At 45.2% G+C, this 16,161-nt stretch overlaps 1 protein-coding gene across 1 annotated transcript in view; it reads left to right on the top strand.

Annotated features, from left to right (window-relative positions):
* The first annotated feature begins 9,535 nt into the window (after positions 1 to 9,535).
* Positions 9,536 to 16,161, top strand: part of LOC133459403 (myotonin-protein kinase-like) — a 28,401-nt gene continuing 21,775 nt past the window's right edge. Inside the window, exon 1 of the mRNA XM_061739297.1 lies at positions 9,536 to 9,662. The gene's annotated coding sequence lies outside the window, so the exon portion shown is untranslated. The remainder of the gene's footprint in view (positions 9,663 to 16,161) is intronic.

Here is a 16,161-nt window from a genome sequence, read left to right as displayed (position 1 = left end):
AGTCAGTCAGGAACTTCATCATATGGAGTTGGTATTAACATATCAGTCAGTCAGGAACTTCATCATATGGCATTCCCGTGGTTCAAGTCTTTGTTGAAGCTAGTTCTAAGGTGTCGCCCTTGGAACCTAGGAAGTTGGAGTTTCAGGTCAGCCACGGTGTCACAATGCCTCATCAATTCACAATTATTATTATTATTTTTTTTTTTTTGAGTTACAGTGGAGTACATAATTTTAGTGGTAGTTTGAGTGGTACATATTTTGCAAGTGAACCTTAGACATGTGATCAGAAGCCAAATAACAGTTAGGAACCCAAATCCAAAAATCAAGTAACCAATGTGTCTTAACTGTTCTTTAAACCAATCAAACAAACCAGTGGTGACAGGGGTATGTAATGTTTTGGCAATATCTTTCAAGTGATCCGTTATTTCTTGGACGGTGGCATTGTGGTCAGGTATAAATGTACATCATTCAGTTTTAATGACAGCACAAGTTCCCCCTTGAGAGGCTAGTAAGTAGTCCAATGCAGCACGATTTTGTACGGCCATCACATGTCACCCGAAACACATCCGAAAATAAACCCGAAAATAAACCTGAATTTAAACCCGAAAAGAAACCCGAAAAAACCAGAAAATAAACCCGAAAAAACCCGAAACACACCTGAAAATAAACCCGAAAATAAACCCGAAAAAACCCGAAAATAAACCCGAAAAAACCCGAAAATAAATCCGAAAAAACCCGAAAATAAACCCGAAAATAAATCAGAAAAACCCGAAAATAAACCCGAAAAAACCCGAAACACACCTGAAAATAAACCCGAAAATAAACCCGAAAAAACCCGAAAATAAACCCGAAAAAACCCGAAAATAAATCCGAAAAAACCCGAAACACACCTGAAAATAAATCCGAAAATAAACCCGAAAAAACCTGAAAATAAACCCGAAAAAACCCGAAAATAAATCCGAAAAAACCCGAAAATAAACCCGAAAAAACCCGAAAATAAATCAGAAAAACCCGAAAATAAACCAGAAAAAACCCGAAACACATCCGAAAATAAACCAGAAAATAAACCCGAAAAAACCCGAAAATAAACCAGAAAAAACCTGAAAATAAACCCGAAAAAACCCGAAAATAAACCCGAAAAAACCCGAAAATAAATCCGAAAAACCCGAAAATAAACCAGAAAAAACCTGAAACACATCCGAAAATAAACCAGAAAAAAACAGAAAAACCCCCAAAAAAAACCAGAAAAAACCCGAAACACACCCGAAAATAAACCCCCAAAAAACCTGAACACATCCGAAAATAAACCATCAATAAACACATCTGAAAAAACCCGAAAATGTGTCACAGCAGTCATTTCTTGTGAGAGCATAGACAGGCCTTTTGCAGTGGTGTTTGCTAAATCTTCAACTGCATGGGATAAATCTCTTATCTGGTCCAAAGCTGCCATGAATCCGTAATTTGGAACGAGGGCACCAAAAAATCTTGTCCATGGTGTTTGTAACACAATCACCCCCAAGGGTCAGTATTAGGGCCGATATTATTTCATTTATACAGCACCACATTTCCTCTCAGCTGACTTCTTAAAGCGACACGTCCCACAGGTACGAGGACCCGGTAAACTGGAGCAGCAGCCTCATCTCGGCCTCTAATCCTGTTAGTCTCCTGGTTCGGCTCCGAGCAGCGAGTTCAGCAGGTGACGGTCAGGAAGAGGCAAAGCTGCTCAAGTCCTGGTTCACCTGCTGCACGGCTGCAGAAACACACCTGAGGATCCAAACCAGAAACACCTAAGGATCCAAACCAGAAACACCTGAGGATCCAAACCACAAACACCTGAGGATCCAAACAGAAACACCTGAGGATCCAAACAGAAACACCTGAGAATCCAAACAGAAACACCTGAGGATCCAAACCAGAAACACCTGAGGATCCAAACCAGAAACACCTGAGGATCCAAACCAGAAACACCTGAGGATCCAAACAGAAACACCTGAGGAAATAAATATTTGAATATTTAAATATTTGTCTTATTTGTCTAATATATGTCTTATTTCTAGTTAAAATGTCTCATTTTTAGTCAAAAAATCTCATTACACTTAAAACAAGAGTCATCACTGCAAAAAAAACAACAATTTTCACCTGTTTCAAGTAGATTTTCACTTAAAATAAGTGGAAAAATCTGCCAGTGGAACAAGATTTTTTTGCTTGTAATGAGCAAAAAAAGCAAAAAATTTTACAAGCAAAAAAATCTTGTATGTTGTTGCAGCCCGTGTGATAGTTGAGGAAGATGCTCTTCTGCCATCTGGTGGCCGAGCGGCGTCATTACAGCTGTCACAACTCTTCATGGGAGATTTCATGTTCTATGTTTAGTAACTAAACTTTAGTTCTGCTGCCCAGAAACTGTCTGGACAACATGATGATAACAAACCTGTAATAAACACAAAACAATAGACTGAAAATAACGTTCTGCAGCTGAAAAAGTAGGACGTTTAAGTATTTGAATGAATGAATGAATGAATGAATGAATGAATGAATGAATGAATGAATGAATGAATGAATGAATGAATGAATGAATGAATGAATGAATAGTCTTTATTTCGGTCTTAAGCATTGTACAAGTTAAGCCATTTTTACAAAACAAAAAATGAAAAAAGTCAAATAAACATTGCTTTTGCCGAAAAGATGTAGCTGAAGCTGAAACTTAAACCCTTTTTATCTTGTGATCGACTTAAATCAGAAACATTAGCATTAATCCGTGGAAACAAACAATGCAATATTTTCTTTAAACATTTTCTTGAACTTGTAGATAGAACTGCACATTTTTAGGTCGTTGTCACAACTATTCCATATTTCTCTTGCCTTAATTGACGTCCATCTCTGTTGTGCCACACGTAGGGGGCGCTGTTCCAGTTATCAAGAGTTTTTAATCATTTTATTCAACAATTATTAATAATTGATAAAGTAGACTATTTATCAAATTGAATTATCAAAATGAATTAATCATCGGGGCACCACTGGATTTCCAGGAAAAATTATAACTTTAACAACAGAATCAGTCTCAAAATTAGGGATTTTTCCACCAGAATAACAGTAAAGGCTTTTATTCCTGGTGAATAATGTTGAAGGCTCTTAAAGAGTTCGGCTCTAGCTCTGTCAAATCAGCACTGTGACAAACTATGTGTAAAACAACACAAACAACTTCTCTCATTAAAATCAATCAGAATTTATTTACATCCAGGTGTCAAGCAGATGGTAAAAGCAACACCCCGAATAAATCCTGACGGCAAGCTACATTAAAAACACTAACCATAAAAGAAAAACAAGAATAAAACGTTAACTGCATGAAGGAACACGAAATCAAAAACAATAAACACGTGGTACAAAACTTCTGATCATCTATGTTTAAAAAACAACTGGCTGGCAAAGGGTCAGCCCTGTGGTATTTAAAGATGGCAGCGCCCTGTGGTATTTAAAGATGGCCGCGCCCTGTGGTATTTAAAGATGGCTGCGCCCTGTGGTATTTAAAGATGGCGGCGCCCTCGCCACGCCACGTGCAATCAGACCGGATGACAAAACACGACATTTAAACCGTGAATAACTGGCGAATATGGCGTCACAAAATAAACCAACAACAATAATGCCGGTAGTTGCCGGCGTTACACAGTAATATGTGTGCAGTAACTTCATTAAACACAAATTTAGCTCTGAACCGCTCTAGATTAAACTGATCGCCCAAAACAGCCTCAAGCTTGCTCGGTTCTGGATCGGGAAGGACTGCGACTCTGTCCGGATAGCGTTCTCGGGTGCTGATTTAATTTTCTGCCGGAGTTTTCTAGGTGCGGGAGTGCCTTCGTTTCGGCTTGGCTTCACCATGCGGCTCGGCTCGGCTCGGCTCTATCCGGCTCGGTTCCTCTGTCCGGCGGGGATCCCACTGGCCGATCGTTCCTACAGGGATCCTCCGGTAGCGAGCAGCCGCTCGGCTCTCTCCTGGTCCTAACTTTGAACCAATACGGACATTTATTATGCTCTTATTTATGGATGTCATAATATACAGATGAAGGTCGGAAAATTTGAATATATTGCAAAACTTCATTCGTAGTAAATTTAACTAAAGGTGAAACAAATATATTATTTCCCACTTCATGCAAAGTGAGATATTTCAAGCCTTTATTTGTTATGATTTTGGTGATTATGACTCAAAGTTTATAAAAACCCCAAATAAAAAATAAATTAGAGAATATTTTATGAAATCAATAAACAATTCCATCAACAAAATTATAACAAATAAAGGTTTAACATATCTTGCTTTGCATGTAATAAGACCAGGTAATATTAGTTTCACCTTTTAAGTTGAATTATTGAAATTAATTAACTTTTACACCATATTCTAGTTGAATTATTGAAATAAATTAACTTTTACACCATATTCTAGTTGAATTATTGAAATACATTAACTTTACACCATATTCTAGTTGAATTAGTGAAATAAATTAACTTTTACACCATATTCTAGTTGAATTAGTGAAATAAATTAACTTTTACACCATATTCTAGTTGAATTATTGAAATAAGTTAACTTTTGCACCATATTCTAGTTGAATTATTGAAATAAATTAACTTTTACACCATATTCTAGTTGAATTAGTGAAATAAATTAACTTTTACACCATATTCTAGTTGAATTATTGAAATAAGTTAACCTTTGCACCATATTCTAGTTGAATTATTGAAATAAGTTAACTTTTACACCATATTCTAGTTGAATTATTGAAATAAGTTAACTTTTGCACCATATTCTAGTTGAATTATTGAAATAAATTAACTTTTACAACATATTCTTCACCTGTAGTTATATTCTACACCTTGGCTGATGTTACATACATAGCATAGGAGGCTATTTCAGTTGCTATATGGTTGTCTGTCTGTACAGTCATGCAAGTTCAATGCTAATAAAGCACTTTAAACTTTAAGCCGAAGCCAAGCTGGAGCGAGGGGATTCAATTCAATTTTCAATTCAATTTTATTTATATAGCGTCTAATACAACAGAGTTGTCTCTAGACGCTTTCCAGAGACCCAGAACATGAACCCCCGAGCAGTTATTACATAAACAATGGCAGGTAAAAACTCCCCTAGTGGGAGAAAAACCTTAAGCCAAACAGTGGCAAGAAAAACTCCCCTTTAGGAGGAAGAAACCTTGAGCAGGACCAGGCTCATAAGGGGGGACCCTCCTGCCGAGGGCCAGACTGGTGGGTCAGGGACGTCAACAGCACAGCAGGCAGGTGGAAGCAGCAACGGGATGACCAGGGGTGGGGACCGCAGGCCAGCACACAGCTCCCGAAGCTCCGGCCCAATCAGCAAGTCCCAGGTTGGGGTGCAGGGTCGGGGAAAGGTTGAAAAGGGGCAGGGCCAGGGAGAGGAGTCTTGAGGGACGAACCTTCTCCCCCGCCCAAAAGGGGCCGTTACCCTGCCCCCCTCACTCCCACACTGCAGGTTCCGGTGTCCGGCAAAGGATGCTGCAACATGGACAAGAGAGAGAAAAGGGAGGAGAAGGGGGGCCAGCACAAGAAACTACAGGAGCTGGGGATGCAGAGATGATGAAGATCAGAAGATCAGAGAGAGTTTGAAGAGAGGCAAAACACTTTTGATTCCGCGGGCTGCGGGGACATAATCAGCGCCTGGCCAGTGATTGAGCCCCCAAGGCACACTGGTCCTTGTAGTCTTTGACAAGGCGGCCATTTGAGGAGGCACATTAAAGCTGATTTCAGGTTGAAGACTGAGCCAGTCCCAAAGTCGAATTTCACATATTCACAAAATGTTCAATAAGACATTCATAAGAGTCCAGAGTTCACATGAGCACATGACGGTGGTCCAACATCTCTTTTTAATATTTGTTCTTATTGTCGTCGTCTCAGGTCCCCCTCAGGTCAGAGCGGTTTCTTTTATTTGGAACAAATCCTGAATGCAGTTTGGAAGCAGTTTCTGCTTTAAAGGCAAATAAAACAGTTTTCTGCTCTACTATATCATGGAATTTTAGTATTATATTTAATAAAGAGATTATTTGTTGGGTCATAATAGTCAGATCTATTAATTATCCTTAAAGCTCTTTTCTGATAGGGTTTGTATTTGTTTTATAGGTGTTTCCCCAAACCTCCACACAATAAGTAATACTGCCATCTGGTGGCCGAGCGGCGCCATTACAGCTGTCAGAACTCTCTATGGAAGATTTCATGTTCTATGTTTAGTAACTAAACTTTAGTTCTGCTGCCCAGAAACTGTCTGGACAACATGATGATAACAAACCTTAAACTAACACAAAACAATAGACTGAAAATAACGTTCTGCAGCTGAAAAAGTAGGAAGTTTTCAGTATTTATTTAAGTATTTGACAGCAACGTCACCAACGACGAGGACAGAAGAGAAGGAAGGAGAGCAGGGAAGGATGAACGGACGGTAAACATGTGAGTTACAGAAGAAGAAAGGGAATGTTGAAGTGTTTAGTGTCCGGCTGGTCGGGACAGAGGGAGGGGGGGTTAGCCTAGCGTAGGAGACCCAACACCAAACAAGGTCTGGTCTCTGCTCCGGAGAGACCAGGCTTGGCAAACGAGGTAGTGGGGGGAGAGTAGGGAGAAACAGGAACAGGACCAGGTCTGGTCTCTGCTCCGGAGAGACGAGGTGAAGGAGGGAGGGAGTAGAGAGAGAGAAACAGGACCAGGTCTGGTCTCTGCTCCGGAGAGACGAGGTTGGACAGACGAGGTGGTGGTGGTGAGGAGTTAAGGGGAATAGGGAGGTGGTAGAGAGAGAGAAACAGGACCAGGTCTGGTTTCTGCTCTGGAGAGACGAGGTGGGGGAGAGTTGGGGGAATCAGGGGAATAGAGAGGAAGAGAAGAGAAACAGGAACAGGACCTGCTGAAAGAGGATGTGAGAACAATCGCTGAGTGAAGCGGCAGACGGACGTCTACAGGTAGGCTCGCCACCTAGGGTTGTAATAAAGCCGCATTTTGTAATAAATTTTGTTATTGCATTTTGAGAAGATTATTATAAAATGCACTTGCAACTTTTTTATTTTCTAGGAAATGTAATAACATGGTCCAGTATGTAATAATACCTATTATTGTTGTTTGTTTAACAATGAATTTATGTGTGAGTGACTTTTGTTGTTTTTTATGCAATTTCCCTCAGAGCTATGTAGCCCAATAAATCTATGTATAAAACTCCAAATATAACTTTATTTGCCTATTTGAAGTTTGGAATTATATAGGCCAATAAACAACAAATAAACTATGCTTTAGAATTGTTATTGCATAATGCACAATGTTATTAAATTTTCTAGAGAATTAAAAAGTTGCAAGTGCATTTTGTAATAATCTTCTCAAAATGTAATAACTTATTACATATCTTATGGTTTCTCATAGTTCCGACTTCTTACCTTCCGTCTGACAGTTTTGGCAGAACTTCCTCCTTCCTCAGAGTGTCACATGGTGGGAAGTGACATGTCCTTATCAGCTGTTGTTACTATGAGGGCGTGACCAACCTGCCAGGTTTGACAGGTCGGCCACGCCCCCCGCTGTCCTCCCTCCAAGATACTGGTCCATGTGTGAGAGCATGTACGCTCCCTCATCTCTGTTCATAGTGTGTTGTCCTTGTTTCCTTATTTCTATGGCCTCCAAAATCCAGCGCTGGTGTCTGTTTTATTCGGGGAAAGGTTGAGAAGGGGCAGGGCCAGGGAGAGGAGTCTTGACGGACAAACCTCTTCCCCGCCTGCCCGGGCCGTTACCCTGCCCGGGCCGTTACCCTGCCCGGGCCGTTACCCTGACCGGGCCGTTACCCTGCCCCTCTCACTCCCACGCTGCAGGTTCCGGTGTTTCAGAGATGCTCTTCGCCACCAGCAGAGGATGCTGCACCATGTACAAAAGAGAAAAAAGAGAAGAAAAGGGGGGGCAGCACAAGAAACTACATGAGCGACTCTGACACACTAAAGTTTACACTACCTAGAGATTTACCAACACCAGCTAGAGGTTTACTAAACACTAACTATAGGCTTTACTAAACAGAAAGGTTTTAAGTTTAGTTTTAAAGGTGGAGGTGGTGTCAGCCTCCTTAACCCAGATTGGAAGTTGGTTCCATAGTAATGGTGCCTGATAGCAGAACGCCCGCCCTCCAAATCTGCATTTAGATACTCTAGGAACTACGAGTAAACCTGCACTCTGAGAACGGAGAGCTCTGCCAGGAACATAAGGCTCTATCAGGTCTTGCAAATAATGCAGAGCTAAGCCGTTTTGGGCTTTATACGCAAGTAATACAATTTTAAATTGGATTCTGAATTTTACAGGTAGCCAATGGAGCGACGCTAACACTGGAGAGACGTGGTCTCTCCTGCTGATTCCTGTCAGTACTCGTGCTGCTGCATTCTGGATCAGCTGGAGCCTATTCAGCAAATTACTTGGACATCCTGCTAACAACACATTACAGTGTTACAGAGGAAGGAGAAAGTTCTGCCGAAACTGTCAGACGGAAGATAAGAAGTCAGAACTTTGTCTGGAAAAAAGAAAACCATAAGATATCAATCTGAAGACATGATGAACACAATACAACTTATTACAAAATGCAGCTGAACACCGTCCCTTATTTTTATTTCTGATCTACAGGTGGAATCTCCTCCTCACCTGCGGGGTCATGGACTCCTCCCTGCAGCGCTAAGCTAAGCTAACACCAGCCCCGGGCGACATGTCCACGGACTCGGGTCCCAGTTCTGGTCCCGGTCCGGACCCCCAAATGGACCCTGGTCCCGGTCCGGACCCCCAGACGGACCCTGGTCCCGGTTCTGGTCCCGATCCAGACCCCCAGACGGACCCCAGTCCCAGTTCTGACCCCCAAACGGACCCTGGTCCCGGTTCAGACCCCCAGACGGACCTTGGTCCCGGTTCTGGTCCCGGTCCGGATCCCCAGACGGACCCTGGTCCCGGTTCAGACTCCCAGACGGACCCTGGTCCCGGTTCAGACTCCCAGACGGACTCGGGTCCCCGTTCTGGTCCCAGTCCGGACCCCCAGACGGACCGTGGTTCCGGTCCGGACCCCCAGACGGACCCTGGTCCCGGTTCTGGTCCCGATCCGGATCCCCAGACGGACCCTGGTCCCGGTTCTGGTCCCGATCCGCACCCCCAGACGGACCCCAGTCCCAGTTCTGACCCCCAAACGGACCCTGGTCCCGGTTCAGACCCCCAGACGGACCTTGGTCCCGGTTCTGGTCCCGGTCCGGATCCCCAGACGGACCCTGGTCCCGGTTCAGACTCCCAGACGGACTCGGGTCCCCGTTCTGGTCCCAGTCCGGACCCCCAGACGGACCGTGGTCCCGGTCCGGACCCCCAGACGGACCGTGGTCCCGGTCCGGACCCCCAGACGGACCCTGGTCCCGGTTCTGGTCCCGGTCCGGACCCCCAGACGGACTCTGGTGCTGGTTCTGGTCCCGGTCCGGACCCCCAGACGGACCCTGGTCCCGGTTCTGGTCCCGTTCCGGACCCCCAGACAGACTCTGGTCCCGGTCCGGACCCCCAGGGACCGGTCCAGGTCCAGGTTCTGCTGGACCTGCTGCTCGGCGTCTACCAGGAGTTTTCCTGCTCCGGTTTCTGCCAAGAGAAGTTCGTGTCCGGATTCCTGACGTGGGGTGAGACTCACCCGTTCATCCAGAACCACTAACCCGTTCATCCAGAACCATTAACCCGTTCATCCAGAACCACTAACTCGTTCATCCAGAACCACTAACTCGTTCATCCAGAACCACTAACCCGTTCATCCAGAACCACTAACCCGTTCATCCAGAACCACTCACTCGTTCATCCAGAACCACTAACCCGTTCATCCAGAACCACTAACTCGTTCATCCAGAACCACTAACCCGTTCATCCAGAACCACTAACCCGTTCATCCAGAACCACTAACCCGTTCATCCAGAACCACTCACTCGTTCATCCAGAACCAGTCACCCGTTCATCCAGAACCACTCACTCGTTCATCCAGAACCACTAACCCGTTCATCCAGAACCACTCACCCGTTCATCCAGAACCACTAACCCGTTTATCCAGAACCACTCACTCGTTCATCCAGAACCACTCACTCGTTCATCCAGAACCACTAACCCGTTTATCCAGAACCACTAACTCGTTCATCCAGAACCACTCACTCGTTCATCCAGAACCACTAACTCGTTCATCCAGAACCACTAACCCGTTCATCCAGAACCACTCACTCGTTCATCCAGAACCACTAACCCGTTCATCCAGAACCACTCACTCGTTCATCCAGAACCACTCACTCGTTCATCCAGAACCACTAACTCGTTCATCCAGAACCACTAACCCGTTCATCCAGAACCACTCACTCGTTCATCCAGAACCACTCACTCGTTCATCCAGAACCACTAACTCGTTCATCCAGAACCACTCACTCGTTCATCCAGAACCACTCACTCGTTCATCCAGAACCACTCACTCGTTCATCCAGAACCACTAACCCGTTCATCCAGAACCACTAACCCGTTCATCCAGAACCACTAACCCGTTCATCCAGAACCACTCACTCGTTCATCCAGAACCACTCACTCGTTCAGAAACCGGTTCCTCACTAACCCAGATCATTTCCTTCTACGGTAACCACGGGAACCAGAGCCCGTGGCCCGAAAGCATAAACAAACCAGCGCCGCCGGGACCAGGAGTCCGGTTGTGTTGAGTTTGTTGAACCTGAACTTGGGACGGTTTCAGGACAGTGAGGACAGACTTTAGTCCGTTACCGTGGTAACCGACTCAGGTGTACTGTTACCGTGGTAACGGACTCACGTGTACTGTTACCGTGGTAACGGACTCACGTGTACTGTTACAGTGGTAACAGACTCAGGTGTACTTCAACTTTCTGCCTCTTCCTTGATGAAGCTGAAAACAAGTTTAATTTGATCGACGACGACAGGTAACTTTTCTGTCAGAAAAGCTGTTGATGAGCCGAGTAGATTTGAATTCACATCAGAATCTGGGGACCAGGGTACCTGGGGACCAGGGGACGATCCTGGTCCTCGGGGACCCGTGTCCTGCATGTTTTAGACCAGAGGACCAGGAGCTAATTGTGGTTCTGGAGGACCAGGGTTGGAGACCCCTGGTCTAAAACATGACGGAGGTAAATGGATCCACAGCCGGATCTCTTGGTTGGTCTTCTCACTAACAAACGAGTGGTTATTCGAGCCGCATTTAAAGCACAAAAATTAAAACGTGAGAACGAGATATTTCCCTTTTCAGAGAAGAAATCTAAAGATTAATTAGGTCTTCCTGGTCTCAACATTTAAGACCAGTGGACTGAACCAGATCTTTTGAGTTTCTCCTAAATCAAGGGACAAACCACAACTGACCAATCGAAAATAGGAAATAGAGAAATAGGTCCAATCCTGGACCACAAAGAAGAACAGGGGCGGACAAATCCTGGTCCTCGAGACGTGTCCTGCAGGGTTCAGACGTTTCCCGACTTCAAAACATGTGTTAAAGCTCGTTATCATCAAGTCATCAAGGGCTACACAAGTCTGGTGATGGTTTCAGCAGGGACACGTTTACCATGTGCAGGACACGGTCCTCCAGGACCAGGAACTGCCCCTCCTGGTGTAGAGGAAGGAGGATTCCTGGACTGGTTCCTGGAATCCGTCCTTGGAGCCAGGAAGCAGCAGAGCAGAACTCCGGAGAATCTCTCCAGGGCTTGTTTATACCAACATCTCTGAACGAAGCTTCGGTTAAACACTAGAGACATCCAAACATGTTTCTGCATTCAGATCAGGTTTTACTGGACAGAAATACCAAACTTATTGAACGCAGGATTTCATTCATCTCTTCCTCACAAACAGAGATGCTCAGAATCTCCATGAAAACTGTATCCGGAGGGTTTTAAGCGACCAAAGCTGCACAAACAAACCTGCTGACCTGTTTCTCTCAGCCTGACAGTGTTTACGTCTCTGTAAACTCTGGCTGAAGCTGCACCAGGACGGGTTTGGGTTCATGGTTTTATCCTCGCAGGATTAAAACTCCAACTCTTACAACCGTTTCCGTCTGTTTGGGTGAAACTGAAGCAGAGCTGGATATTCTCTGGTGAATGAGCTGCTGTTGTTGTTCATGTTGTCATGGTAACGGGTCTCTGGAGATCCGTCAGCATCTCTACGGGGTTCAGGTCTAGACTCGGACCGGACCATGACTCAGATCATTCCAGACGCTGGATTTACTGCCGTGTCCCAGAGGCAGCAAAGTTAGGGGAGGGGCAGCATTCCAGACATTATTGGTTAGGGTTAGGCTGAACGCTGAGTAGGGATGGGAATTGACAAGATTTTTCCAATTTCGATTCCATTTTCGATTCTGTTTAACGATTCGATTCTTTATCAATTCTCTTATCGATTCTAGCCTACAATTTAACACATTCACCTACCGAAAATCAGGGACATCTACTGTGGTAAATGGTGCAAGCCTTTCACCACAAACTTAGTCACTCTTAGTCTCTCGTCATGGTTATCTAAATGTAATGCATGAGAAGGGATTCATTTAACGTTAGTAGTTAGTGATAGCAGGTTTTACAAGATCAAACACGCAACATTCATTAAAAGTTATTGCATGCTGTATATGCAAATGCTTTTGCATGTTGCTAGTGTTTCTTCCCTTTGAAATGTGCACATTGCAAGTCGCCCTGTTGTCAGCCTTTTTGGTAAAATGTAACCAAACTTTCGAGCGTTTATGCCGCTTCGTCGCCATGTTTTCCTGCTGGGCGCGAATGCGGTGACGTCATTGGCGCCCACTGGAATCGTTAAGGGAATTGTTTGCAAAAAAGGCAAACGATTCCAAGGAATTGAAACATTGGGAACCGGTTCTCAACAAGAACCGGTTTTCGATTCCCATCCCTAACGCTGAGTCAGCGGTTAGGGTTAGGGTTAGGCTGAACGCTGAGTCAGCGGTTAGGGTTAGGGTTAGGCTGAACGCTGAGTCAGCGGTTAGGGTTAGGGTTAGGCTGAGTTCTGGTTCTGCGTTAAACCTACGCTGTAGGTTCGCGGCTACGCGGGAGTCTCTCCCTAGCTACGCCGTAGCCTGATGTAGCACCTCCCAAAAAAATGTAACTACACGTCGACGCGATGCAGACCAAACGCAGACCGAGAGGCTGTGATTGGTTCACTTGGTAGCAACGCATTTCCAGTCTCCGGTTCGTGAAGCAGTCGTGAACTTTCAGCGCTCTTTTCTTCGTGTGTGTGATGATTGTTTCGGTTTTTTGCACAATAGTTGCCCTTATCTCTTTGATTCACTGTGACCAGAAAAGCCGGAAGCTAAACAAAGTATAAACTAACGCTTTGGGGGGTTTAGCACCGCGAAGAAATGGAGAGACGGAGAAGTCCGAAGGTTCACGACGGCGTCACGGCAACGTCGTCACGGCAACGTCGTCACGGCAACGTCGTCACAGCAACGGCGTCACAGCAACGGCGTCACGGCAACGTCGTCAGAGCAACGGCGTAGGCTCTGAGTTGGTTTAACGCAGAACCTTAAATCAGGCTTAAGGGTTAGGGTTAGGCTGAATGTTCTGTACGGTCTGCACAACTCTGTTCGTGACAGTCAGATCACAATTATTTCATTTCTCATTTCTTTGTTATAGAGGGGCAATGAACAATAATGAACAATTTAAAAATGTAAATGCACCCAATTGTAGCCAAAAGGCTAATTTCCATTGGCAATCCCCCTGCCAGAAGGAACACAAGGCGTAGTAATAAAGTTAATGACAAGTTAGTGCAGAAATCCTTTTCAGTCTGAGGGGTGCCCATACTCTAGTTGGCAGCTGAAAGTTGTCCCTCAAAGAGCTGGGGCCTCATCTATAAAGCTTGCTTGCGCAGAAAAAGCGCCTGAAAGTTGCGGAAGCCGCCTTCTACGCAAATCCTCGGATCTAAAAAGAAAAAACTAACCGAAAAATCTGCTTATCTTTACGGCAACTAGGACCCTCCCGTAAGAATTTACTTAAGACACGGGGAACTGGCGACGCAGGCTGTGAGGTGGTGAAATGAAGCCAGATTCATGTAACACTCTTAATAATGTCATCACATATGACAAAATATATCAGACTTAAAATAATAAAGTAATAAAATAAAATAATATAGCGCTGATCGTGTTCCTCTGTGTGTGAAGCATCAGTCAGGACTCTGGTGCTGCTGGAGCTGCAGCCGCGGTGACACGCCGGGAACCTCCTCCACCGCTTTAGGACAGAACAAATGAGGGGCTGCGTTTAGGGAGCCCCACGGAGCCCCTCATTTCTTCCCTAAAGGGACTCAGATTTGTTTTCATATATATGAGTTTTACGGGCGCGTGAAACCTTTACGTGCGGGTGTATGGTGCCTAAATTATGGCCCCGCGTTAAAACGACGCAGAGCCTACGGCGTAGGGTACGCGGCGACGCGCACCTACGCCGTAGGCTCTGCGTTGGTGACGCAGAACCATAAACCCGCCCTGAGCCGCTCTGAGGGGAGAGAGGAGGAGGGGGAGCGGGGGGGGGGGGGGGGGGGGGGGGGGGTGAAGCAGGGCTGCGGGGCCGTTCTCGTATCGCTTTCATACAGTGTCTTGATAATTTGCAATTTAAGGCTGAGCCTACCGTTAGTTTTTAAACTGTAAAAAGTAAGGGGAAAATAAACATGATTTTGAAAAGACGGGGGGACGTGTGTCCCCCTGTTGCGCCGGGGAACTCACGGCGTTCCGCGCAGCAACGGCGTGCTGCGCACTCACTCTCTTTATTTTATACTATTTATTTTTCTACTTTTACTGTGACAACAAAATAATGTGGTTTTCCTGTCCTCCTCCTCATCAACAACATCTAGATCTCAGATCTCAGTGAAATTCAGTGGCACGGTGGCTCGACACGTTCATTCATTCATTCTGAAGCCGAACAGGTTGCAGGAAGCCACTGCGCATGCTCAGCAGGCTCATTCATATGCAAAATGATTCCATTTTCGGTAGAAAGTGGGCGTGTAGAGGGCGGGGATACCAGGCGGATTCACGTGCGCAGCCTTCCAGCTGGACTGTGATTTATAAAGAGAACCTTACGTGGAAGTGTGCGTGCACGCGGTTTTATAGATCCGGATTTTTTTTTGCGCCCGGCATTTTCGGCTTTTGAGCGTACGTGCACTTTTAGTATGACTCCTACGCAGTCCATTTTAAATGAGGCCCCTGGTCGTCAGTCGTGTCGTCGTAAAAGCTGCTCAAAGGTGTCGATCTGGACCTGCAGCAGATGAAACTATGTCCAACAGTAGAACCAGAGACAGCTGGGAGATTATTAAAGTTCAAACACACTCTCTGTGTGTCAAATCACCACCACACTCAGTGGGGGGTAATAATAGCCCACCGCCGGAGGACGGAGCGTATATATACAGTATATATATATATATATACGACCATCGTCCCGGCTGATGTCCATGTCGGGTACCTTCACAGTATACCCCCCTGTTGATAATGCTTTCCATGAATGCTGAGTACTCTGGGTTCTTCTTCTTCTTCTTCACGCTGGGTTCTTCACAAACTTCCGCCTTAAGTTCAGAGCACGTTGCGCAGCTACCTTTCGGTTGTTCGACATCTTTAGTTCTTTGTCTCTCAATGGCAGAGCAATGCTATGATGTCCATCCACAAGTTTGGCTGACTGTGTGACCATGTTAAGTAACTGACGATCTTCCCTAGACATCTCCAGCTTCTCACTCTGGCTGCAGAAAAGTCACACTGAAACTGTTGATTCCAGAGTTCCTCCAATCGGGTAACTGCTATTTGGTTTGCTTGAACCTGCATCAATCCAGATGTTGTGTTATGGCCAGTGATCTCTCGCAGTGCTCCATTAATGGTCCAACCAAGGCGTGTTCTTACAGCGTATGGACCGTAGCGTCCTCTACACTGGCAATAATTTGCCAGGGCTCAATAGCCTTTGGTGCATTAGTCCCAATAAGCAGCCCTATATCTGCTTCTATTTTTGGAAGTCACACCACCAGTGGCCATTTGTTGACATCTTCTTGTAAAGGGATATTACCTTTTGTCGCAGGAATGGTTTTTTGAGAATATGCCTCAGGGAGCTCCAGAAAATCATTACAGTCCAAGCTGCTCACTTCCAAGCCAGACACCACATCACTGCTCACAAT

This window comes from Cololabis saira, chromosome 14 (assembly GCF_033807715.1).
Source record: "Cololabis saira isolate AMF1-May2022 chromosome 14, fColSai1.1, whole genome shotgun sequence".
Taxonomy (NCBI): Eukaryota; Metazoa; Chordata; class Actinopteri; order Beloniformes; family Belonidae; genus Cololabis; species Cololabis saira.
This window is presented reverse-complemented; position numbering and strand designations above follow the sequence as displayed.